Here is an 11420-nt window from a genome sequence, read left to right as displayed (position 1 = left end):
ATGTTCATAAAAAAAGAGGGCATAAACTATTTTACTTAGGCTATATTTATTTGTAAGAAGAGCATATTAAGTTAAAGTTTGCATAAATCTGTTAGTTTAATATATTTTTGGTAAAAAAATGAATTTCGAAAGAAAGGGAAGGATTTAATGACCAGGAATCAGAATGCACAGCCTCGGTCTCTTTGGTTTATCTTCTATTAATAATTGCCAAATAGTCATTGCAAATGGCTAAACTGTATTTTTCTTGTCAAAACTCTATTTTTATGGGTTACTTGAATATATATGTGTGTGTTTGGGAGTGGGGATATCCTAGAATATCATGAAAGTTTAAAGGGTTTTCAGGAGAATAATGATTTTTTTTGCCCTTCTAAACTTCCAAACTTATGAATATTAATTGAGTATCAGCTTAATGTTACATGTGGACGTGTAAGTCTTTGTCCAAATCAAAATGCGTAAATGATCATATGTGTCACTCCCTCAATTTGGATAACTAATCAGAAATCTGACGACCTAGATTTTGAAACGTTCCCAATAGGGTGGCTTGTTCTGATGTTCCTGGTGTCTGGTCATTAAGTCTCAATGTAGAATGATATATTCTTGTCCGTGTTACTATATAAGTTACTGTACCTTGTTAAAACGTAAAATTTCACTTATTTAATTTGCACTTTGGTTAATGTCATTGTTTAAGTGGCGTATTATGAATACTTATGTATCACTACATTTGTTAACTAGAATATTGAAGGTAAATGTTTTCTTTTAATTCAATTTAAATCAAACAGTTTTATTTTTAGTGTTGCTGGGTAGACAAACTTTGTTTTTGATGAACCAAACTACTTGCCAGTCAAACACTGTATGCCTGAGTGTTGGTCTGTCTTTCCCAATCATTATCAATATGTTCTAACCCGTTAAAACCATAGTGCAATCGCGTTAACCTGCCTTTAATATGTGGTTTAGTATCACGACACGTTCTGTACAGCATATCAGCTTTGTTCTTTTCTCTCCGTGGATAATGGACTTGGTAAATAACAGTGCAGAATATTTAGGCCTTGTGATTTTCAAGATTTTCTTAATCATAGAATTTGGGTAAAAAATCGGGTAAGTCATTGGACAGTGGAGTTCTGTTTTTTTCAGTACCATTTGAAAAGCGTGCTCTTATATAGAAGGCTTTTTGGTTTATTTGTATATTTAACTTCTATGTAGAGATACTTAAGATAATTAAGATTGAGATATGCTGGCTCCACATACCCACACAGCTGAAGGAGCCTTGAAAACAGGTTAAAAAAAATTCTTGCACACCAGACACATGCTAAATGAGCTGCTGTCACAAGCATCACTGTCTCTCCTGGCCACTCCATGACAACACAAACAGTTTATTCCCCTGCATAAACATAAACACCTCTTCCCCTGCAGGCAGATGCCTAGACATCCCACTCCCACACGTTGATTTAATCCCATCCTCATATTTTCTTCTCTTCATAATTCTTTTCAGCTCCAGAGTGACAGTTAAGACACACTGTGTGCGCATGCTTGGTGCTCATTGACTGTATTACTTCTAAATTCTAATTATTTAGATTATTATTCTAAACCTCTTAAGCAAATGGCGGGACCCAGCTGGAGTGCGCTAACCATTCAGGAGAATATCCTGAGCAAGCAGGTGCAGGTGTGACTTCATGGTCCAGAGCTCATGCTCCACATACACGTTTTGAGCAGCAGTTTGGTTATGTGTTAGAGGTTAGCTGGCTACCTGAGGCCAGGTGGAACTGAGGAAGAGAGTCCTGACTCGATGAAGATCAGAAGCGTGAACAAGGGAAATGGGAGGAGGCTTGTTGACAATCGTTTTCAACTTTAACCCACATGTTGGAATTCGGCTTTCAGGGGGTAATTATTGGATTTTATTGGGTTCAACCAGAAAAACACAAGGCCAAAATGATATTGCAGACATTAATCAACTCTGTGAGTGCTATCTCAATGAACAATAATTAAGATATCAGAACTGAAAAGTATTTTTTTCTGTCTCTTGCAAAATTTACTATTGATGAAATGGTGGAGAATTCAAACAAGTCCAGAAGCATTCCTAATGGAAGTGCTTTCAGAGAGGAAAGGAAGAAGAGCATAAATAGGACAAGTGTTAATGGAAAAACGTTAATGGAGTCTAATGTACAGTATTCCTTAATAACGAACCTGAATAGCACAAATAAGGATTCCTTACAGGAATCAGAAGTAAGTCATGCTGACTCAAGGAAGTCAAATACAATTCATTTCTGGAGCAGAGTTCCCTCGAGAAGGAATCCTGTTAAGAATTACCGGCAATTAAACCCCAACATTTTATATTTGTATGCCAGCAAAGAGAAAAGCTGAACGAGAGAGAACCACTGGGATTTTCTGTGTGGAAGATTCAATCAAACTGTTAACTTCCTTTCAAATTGGACTATTAATATATACTGCCAATCAGAAATTAGTGATGCAGAGCTGCTAAAATGTAACAATTAATTTGCAATAATTGTCATTGATCGGGAAAAAAAATATTTTTAAAGTTGCAGTTTCTTAAACTACTAATTTTTTAAATCAATCCTAATGCATTTATTTGATTACTTTCACCCCAAGGAACATCATGCTGTCAGAAATTCATTTAATTCTTCAAAGTGTTAACCAGTATCACAAGATCTTCAGTCCCCATTTATGAGCTAATGAACCCATTTTATTTTTACAACAGAGCTAAGCTGGAATGTGCTGTGACACTGATTATTACTGTCAGCATTAACCTCATGTAACCTCAAAGTTAATTGGCTTTTTGTGGGAGTTGGGGCTGTACATTCGCTCACTTTGAAGCGCAAAATACTAACAACTTGATGAACGCACTTAAGACACAAATGAAGGCATTGCATGACCAAACATATCTTTAAAAAATAAGAGAATGTATACAAGATAGGAAAGGCGACTTATTGACAACTGAATAGGATATTGAAAGGGCCTCTTTGCTGAATGAGATATTACTTTTCTCCACCTCCCACCACCAACGCACACAAAAAGAAAACTGTACTAGCACTTTGGCATTATTTTTCCCTGGCACTGAGAACTGAAAATAATGGCAGCAGCACACAACAGGATACTTGAAATAAATACTAAATCAACTTTAAATATCAAAATAGTTTGGCTGATCAGCATCGTATTGCACTGCATAAAGAAATCCCAATTAGTGTTGACAGACATAGTGAATCTAATATCAGGTCCTAAATCTAGAGGGACAGATCAGATTTAGAATTGTAATATGTGAGACATGCAGCTACAAAGTAGTTCGCTGATCAGTGATGATTACATTTATTTATATGTTGCAGCAATGTTATCCATCCTAATTGTTTGTGATATCACGTCTCTGGTGCATAACTTGGTTGTTAGTATTTTGTACATTGAAGCGAATGATGTTAATCTACATGAGAATATATCTTTGTTTAGCATTTTGAATGGGATTTTTCAATTACAATTTTTTTGTTATTCATCATTGAGATTATATATATATAAAGAGCTTTATTGGTTTAAGGTATTATGAAGTCTTGTTTATAACTCTAAATCATTCTTTGTTATTTGTTAATTTTGAACATAATGGGTATTTACAAATGAGGCTGAAGACCAGCAGTGAATGTGAGTGTTGCTATCAGGAGAATGTTTATAATGGTGTAGAAATGGCAGTCAACATAGGCAGTACTGTCTAGAGGGAGGGGATGAGTGATGGTTAAAAATCTGTTTGACTGACACAGACCCATGGTAAGGATTGAACCAGGCATGCTCTGGGTGCCATTAATCTATATTCCTGTTTGCAATACAATCTCTTATTTTTTTTGTTCAATGAATGTAATTTCTCACTCGAGTGGCATTCTGTGAATGAAATGAACATAAAACAAATGAAGTACACCGCCAAGCTAGCCATTATGAGAAATAGTCAATCAAAGGTGAATGTCATTAAAATACTGTTTTGATAGCCCTTTTTTCCATAGGATTAGCCTACTTTTTACTAAAATTTAGTGTGTCCAATTGTTTTCTAATTTTCTCCCCAATGTAGAGGGCTTCATAGCCGAGCCTGACCCCTCAATCAGCTGACACGTACACACATGCACTACCAATATAGGTTCCTGAAAATGACTAGGAGCAGAAAAGACGACTGATATTAATCCTTCAGGAAAGGCCACAGCCAATTCAGCCTCTCCATGCAGCACCAGCTAAGACCAGCAAACTAAGTATTCAAACTAGTTATATTTGAGTACATGGTGCATAAACTATATCCATTACACCATCAAGCTGCCCCTGGACTTGTTTTGGTGTTTCTGATTTAAGCTGCAGTTTAAATTTTCTGAATGAATATGCAAAATTGCAAAGTTGTACTGTAGTCACAAAATTCTATCAAGTCTCAACCAGGGAGACAATTTTCTCTTAAAATATAAGATTGTGCAGAAATGTGGAAGATTCTTCAATGCATTCTTAATTTGGAAGTCAGTTTCCGCAGTTCTTAAAAAAAACTGGCTTCCAAATTAAGGCTGTTTTTAAGAACTTTCAACAATTCAATGGCAACTTAAATTTTAAGACAAAATAGTCTGACAGGCTGAGACTATGTGGAATTTCATCCCTTGTGGATCGTACTTAACAACATACAAAGCAAGGAACACTTTATCATGTGAGGAACAACAGTTATTTTTATTTAAGCAGAAAGAAAGACATAGATTAACCCTTTAAGTTTTAAGTAATCTGTCCAGTTTTTGAAATACATATTATTATCTCTATATTATGCCAAATCGGTAAAAATAAATGAACTTCTGTGAAGATCCATTGCAGATTATAAGGTAGAATTGGATATAAGTACAGAGCCATAAAACATTATTTATGTATTTACATAATTACTTGAATAACAAACAACTTAAAATTTTGTTTAGTGAGAATTAGTTACCATATTTCAAATAGTTCAAAGTTTAATACTACACATTTGAAAATCAGTCCTATCGATACTCATTTAAAAAAAACTTACCACAAAATATTTTATGAAGAGTTTGGTTCACCAACAGTATTTTTATAGCACATGGTTTTTGTCATGAATAAAACTCTAGTGATTAAAGAGAAAGCATCTGTTCCCATTCACTTTACGTTACCTTAAATGACCTCCCAAATCAAATCCAAGCAACAATATGGATCTAAAAGGGGAGATTTCTAATAGAATTCTTTACAGCAATATCTAGTTAGAAATGTCTGACAACTTGTAGAAATTCCAATCCAGAATTAGATTGGGTCAGAGTAGTGTTCCCATGGGTTAGCAATGACGGATCTTGTGTTACAGGAAGTAGCCCCTACTTACGGGATCCGGATTCTTTGCTATGGAATCTTGTTAAGTAATATTACAAATTAGGTGCCAGGAACTCAAAGCATCTCAATCTCCTAAATGATTATGTGCATATTGAGGGTTTTGGTGTTGAAATGATGAAGAGTTTCAAACGGGGCTGATGTCAGGCAGGATCATGGATGCTTTTTCTTTAGACATAATGTCTTGAAATCATTGTGCTTTTGTCAGCCTTCCATCACTAACCATAAATCAAGATTCTTTTCTCACCCAATGGCTATTTGTGCTGCCATCTCCATATCTACTGCATTTAACTTGTTAAAAATTCTATAATGTAATTTTGTATGACTAGATTTTGCTGACCTGCAAAGTGTTTCTGTACAAATCAGCATATTTATATGCATGTAGCTGTCTGTAAAACTTGTGTGGCATCAGAATACTTGTTTAATTTATGTCAAAATGTCTGTAAAGATTAACAGTATTGTTCTCCATTACAGTCTGTTAGCATAAGCAGGATAACAAATAAATGTGTAAACAAATCATCTGCATACCGTCTATCTTGCATTCACCATACAGCCTGATAATCATGATCATGGGACAGATAGAGTTCGGTGACCTGCTCCCGAGTTAAAAATCAGGCTGTGTCTGTGTGAAAAAGTGAGAACTTCTCAAATCACATCATAGCATGATAAGTAACCGCATGTTCAGTAACCATCACATTGGTGTACATTGCTGGAATGCTTTATTAGTAACTGGTAAGCAGCAGCAATCCTTACTCAGTGACAAATATGATACCGGTGAGGTCTGTGCTATTGCCCTCAGCTATTACCGTGCAGGCTGAAATTGTCTATTCTGTCACCGTAATCACAATGCTAGAGAGTTAATGTATGCACTATGGAAGGAGTGATAAGGGTCAGCCTTTCAGTGCAAGACTCTGGTTCATTAATACAATTGAGTGAACAGCTTGGTTTATTAATAATAACTGAAGTGCAACAAGGGAACTCCAAAAACCATGTAAAGCATGTATTCCTCCTGTCTTGCGGAAAAAATATAGCAACCTCCTTTTAATAATTGGTAACCATCTCTTCCTTTATCCCCATATTCATTTTTCCACTTGTGCTGACACTGACATGTTGTTTCATGTACAACATCAGCAGTTTCTGGTTTCAATCCCAGTAAACTACATGTGCTGAGATAATTTCAGACAGGCAACAGTTGGGGTGCTACAAACTGGCCTCGGTGCCTTGGGGTAGAGTGACGAAAATCAGCCCGGATTCCCACTCATGATTTGTTGAACCTTTGATAGAAAGTGTGCAATGTGTGGACATTGGCTTACGAAAGGTTCAGTTTTGGATGTTTTGCCATCTATGGTTCGACAGCCTGTCAGTACCAAGAACAATTCTGAATAACCAGTTGAGCAAGGCACTGAAGGTGGTTGGCATTTATGAAACTATATCTGAGGACAAGTCAGCATCTTTAGTAACAAAGAAGGGAAGAAAATTGGCAAAAAGAAAGATTTCAAACACCTTAGAATCAAGCAAAGCAAGGGGTATTTGGACAATTTATTGCAGAAGGTGATAATCCTAGTCCTTGTTTTCTATCCAATCTACAAACGAAACCTGGCACACATTGTGTCTGATGAACTCAATCACATTTGGTAAAGTCTTTTTTTCTCCGCGTTTTATGGGATCTTATGTTAAAATGTTTGTTAATTTCAACCCAATTATTCGTACCCAGAGTTTTCAAACATCTTTTGTACCTATATACAGCAGTGATTTCCATGAATTTACTTTCTCCCTCAGAGACTATAATAATGGCTTGGGTGGAAAATTCAAACTGGTCCAGTGCTTTTTGGAGGTTAAGGCACATTTTAGACCCGGTAGAAATAAAACATTGCATTTTAAAAGACTTAGCACTCTAACATTGAACATTACATGAATAAACTCAGATTTTCCTTTCACAATACAACTGCTGTGTTGACTGATGATACTTCAGAGGATATCTGCAGAAATGTATTAGAAATCAGCAATGGCAGAAATTGTTACATTATCCTTTAACTCAAGATTAGAACCATGGAAATTTGTAGCACAGAGGATTAATGGGTACTTCTTTAATAAAAGAGCATTTTCTAAGAGAAAAAATTATCCCTACTGTGGTTCAGATCATTTTTCTTAATTGAAGCAATCCAACTAATGGGACAATTTCATTTCCCCAGGGCTAATTCATAACAAGATAGAATATTTGCATTTGTTAGAATAGTCATCATGCTTTTTTCACTGAAGGTTGACAGTTTTGCCAAAGCATTTCTTGTTCGCTAATCTACTCATATTTTACATAATAAAATCATGCAATAATTTCTATCAAGTTATTGACTTGCACCTGATTGCTAACATGGGAGGAATGGGGAACAATTCAATGGTCAGTAAAGTAAAGTTACCACAATAGCAGTATGCACTTATAATGTGCACATCTCCAGCATTGATACCACACATCTCCTTATCCACTATTGAGCTACCATTTCCAAAGATCGCATTAGGGTTTTTAAAAATGCATGCCATGTACCCATGGCTATCCAAAAAATGTGCACATTCTAAATGATCATGCATACACAGTAATTCGACACGGAACAATCAACTGGCATGTTTCATTTCAGTCCAAACCCCAAGATCTGTCCATTGGGTTGTCTTGCTACATTTTCCCAACCATCTTGCCAGTCGATTCTTACATATGTGACGATAGTCAGATACATGAAAAAAAAGAAGTTCGACTGACTGTGATTGTTTAATTTGAAGTGTAAAAACATCTGTCGTTAATGTCCACCCAAGTCTTGGATTGTCGAAAAAAAATGTTAGCTTACAGGCAGATTTGTTTGTGTAAAATACGCACGATTTTGCAATAATGTGATTTCTGTTTTCTAATTTTCAGTTCCGGTAAGGCAAAATAACTTTAGGAAAGACACAAAAAAGTATGTCTTTACACAGAGAGTAATCAACAGCTGGACAGGTTACCAAAAAGGATGGTAAAGACAACTGGTCTTATTTAAGAAACAATGTGGTGCTGTAATCTGAAGACAACCGGATTGGTACTCATAGAATCATAGAATCATACAGCACAGAAAGAGGCCATTTGGCCCATCATGTTTGCGCCAGCTCCAAAAAGAGCAATCCAACTCAATCCCAGTGGCCCACTTTCTCTCCATAGCCTGGCAATCTTGTCCTCCCCAAATATCTATCTACTTCCTCTTAAAAGTTGTTATTGAATTGGCTTCCACTACCCTTTCAGGTAATGCATTCTAGATCTGAACAACTCACTGGGTGAAAAAATGTTTCCTAACCTCCTCTCTGTTTCTTTTAATAACTAACTTAAATTAGTGACCTCGGGTTACTGACCCACATGCCAATGGCAACAGTTTTTCCCGGTTCAACCTATCAAATCCTCTCATGATCTTGAAAACTTCTATTAAATCCTCTCTTAATCGTCTCTGATCTTGGAAGAATAATCCTAGTTTCGCTAACCTCTCCTCATAACTAAGGTCCTTCATTCCTGGTACCATCCTGGTAAACCTCCTTTGGACCCTCTCCCAATGCCCTAACATCTTTCCTAAAGTGTGGTGCCCAGAACTCAACGCAGTACTCCAACTGAGGCCTAACCAGCATTTTATAAACATTCAACTTTTGAATTCTATGCTCCTATTTATAAAACCTAGTATCCCGTATTTTTTTTTAACAGCTTTAACTACCTGTCCTGCCACCTTCAGAGATTTCTTTATGTGGACCCCCAGGTCTCTCTGTTCATTTGCCCCCTTTAAGATTGTACCATCAGCTTATACTGCCTCTCCTCATTCTTCCTACCAAAATGCAACGCTTCGCATATCTCCACATTAAATCTCATCTGCCACGTTTCTGCCCATTTTACCAATCTGTCTAAGTCCTCTTTAAGTCTGGTGCTATCCTCCTCACCATTAACTAGTTTTCCTTGCTTAGTATCATCTGCAAATTTGGAAATTGTGCTCCCTATATCCAGGTCCAGATCATTAATATAGATTAGAAAGAGCAGTGATCCCAATACCGACCCCTGAGGGACACCACTACACACCTCCCTCCAGTCAGAAAAGCAACCGTTTACTACCACTCTCTGCTTTCTGTCTCCTAGCGAGTTCTGGATCCATGTTGCCACAGTTCCTTTAATACCATGGGCTTCTATTTTGTTTACAAGTCTCTTATGTGGCACTTTGTCAAATGCCTTTTGAAAATCTAGATAAACTACATCTACTGCACTACCTTCATCCACCCTCTCAGTCACTTCATCAGAAAATTCTATTAGGTTTGTCAGACACGATCTGCTTTTAACAAATCCGTGTTGACTGTCCTTTATTAAACCATATTTTTCTAAGTGGAGTCCTGTAGCTCAGTGGTTAGAGCACTCGCTTTGCAAGCGAGAGACTTGAGTTCAATTCCAGGCAGGGCCAAACCTTGGGCAAGTTTCCTTACTCCACACGCCTAATAATAATCCCTCCAAAAAAACAAAAACAATAATAAATTGGTCATTTTCAATCTACGACTGTTTGTGGGACATTGCTGTGCGCAATTGGCTGCCGCGTTCGCCCACAAATATACTGTCAATTCACTATATATCAAATGCAAGGATTATTATTATTATTAAGTGAGAATTTATATTGTCCCGGATTATAGTCTCCAGAAGTTTCCTTACTACTGATGTTAGGCTGATTGGCCTGTAGTTCTCAGGTTTATCCTTCTGCCCCTTTTTGTACAGGGGAGTAACATTTGCAACCTTCCAGTCCTCTGGCACCACTCCAGTGTCCAAAGAAAGATTGTGGCCAGAGCCTCCGCTATTTTCAACCTTGCTTCCCTCAGTAACCTAGGATGCATCCCGTCCAGACCAGCTGACTTATCTATGTTGAGCACCGACAGCCTTTTCAGTACCACCTCTCCGTTGATTTTTAGCTTACCAATTTCTGTTCACACGCCTGCGATATTGTGGCATTGATTGCATCGTCTTCTTTTGCGAAGACAGTTGCAAAGTACTTATTTAGTACATCAGCCATGCCCTCTGCCTCAACAAGAAGATTTCCACTAGGGTCCCTAATTGGACCCACCCTACCTTTGACTAACCTTTTACTCTTGATATGATTATAAAATACCTTAGGGTTTCCTTTCATGTTTCCTGCTAATCTTTTCTCATACAATCTCTTCGCCCCTCTTATTTCCTTTTTCACTTCTCCTCTGTACTTCCTATATTCTATTTCATTATTCTGTGTGTTTTGGACCTGACATTTGTCATAAGCCTCCTTTTTCTGTTTTATTTTAATCCCTATTTCCTTAGTCATCCAGGGAGGTTTGACTGTCCTACCTTTCCCCTTTGTGGGAATGTATTTGCTCTGTTCCCGAACTATCTCCTCCTTGAAGGTTTCCCATTGTTCTTTTGTTGTCTTACCTGCCAATCTTTCTTTCCAATCTATCTTGGCCAGGTCCCTTTTTAGCTCACTGAAATTAGCCCGCTTCCAGTTGAGGATCTTTACCTTTGATTGATTGTTGTCCTTTTCCATAACTATTCTCTGTACTCTGGAAAGATGAGATCTATTGGGCCAGAGAGCCTTTTTTGTTTGGACCTCTCCTGTGATCCTGTGCACTGAAATCGTGAAGATTGCAGTGTAGGAATATAACACTTTGGAACTCCAAAGTGTTATTGGGCCCCAAGTTTGCACTGTGACCCCTCACAAAAGGAGCTCTTGACTCTACTGTGTTGTAAAACAGTACAGAATAAATAACCTAATTCCCACATTCAGCAAGTCTCCCAGGTTTACTCCTATTCACCTCCTAGTGGTCACTTGGGATTGGTCTTGGAACAGATTGTCCGCCTATTAACCCGTCATGTTATGCAGAATGGCATGAGGAAAGAAGAGAAATGGGGAGAAAATATTTGACCAAAATGAAGAATAAGTTAAGTCGTTTGAGGTCAACCTGTTTAATATGTTTTGTGAGGTTTTCCATCTGCCCAGTTTCCTATTTTTTTATCCAGTGGGCTCAAACAGAAGATCATTTTTGTAACTGTGTAAGATGTTCTACTGTACCACCATATC

Source organism: Callorhinchus milii, unplaced genomic scaffold (assembly GCF_018977255.1).
Source record: "Callorhinchus milii isolate IMCB2004 unplaced genomic scaffold, IMCB_Cmil_1.0 Scaffold2, whole genome shotgun sequence".
Classification (NCBI taxonomy): domain Eukaryota; kingdom Metazoa; phylum Chordata; class Chondrichthyes; order Chimaeriformes; family Callorhinchidae; genus Callorhinchus; species Callorhinchus milii.
This window is presented reverse-complemented; position numbering follows the sequence as displayed.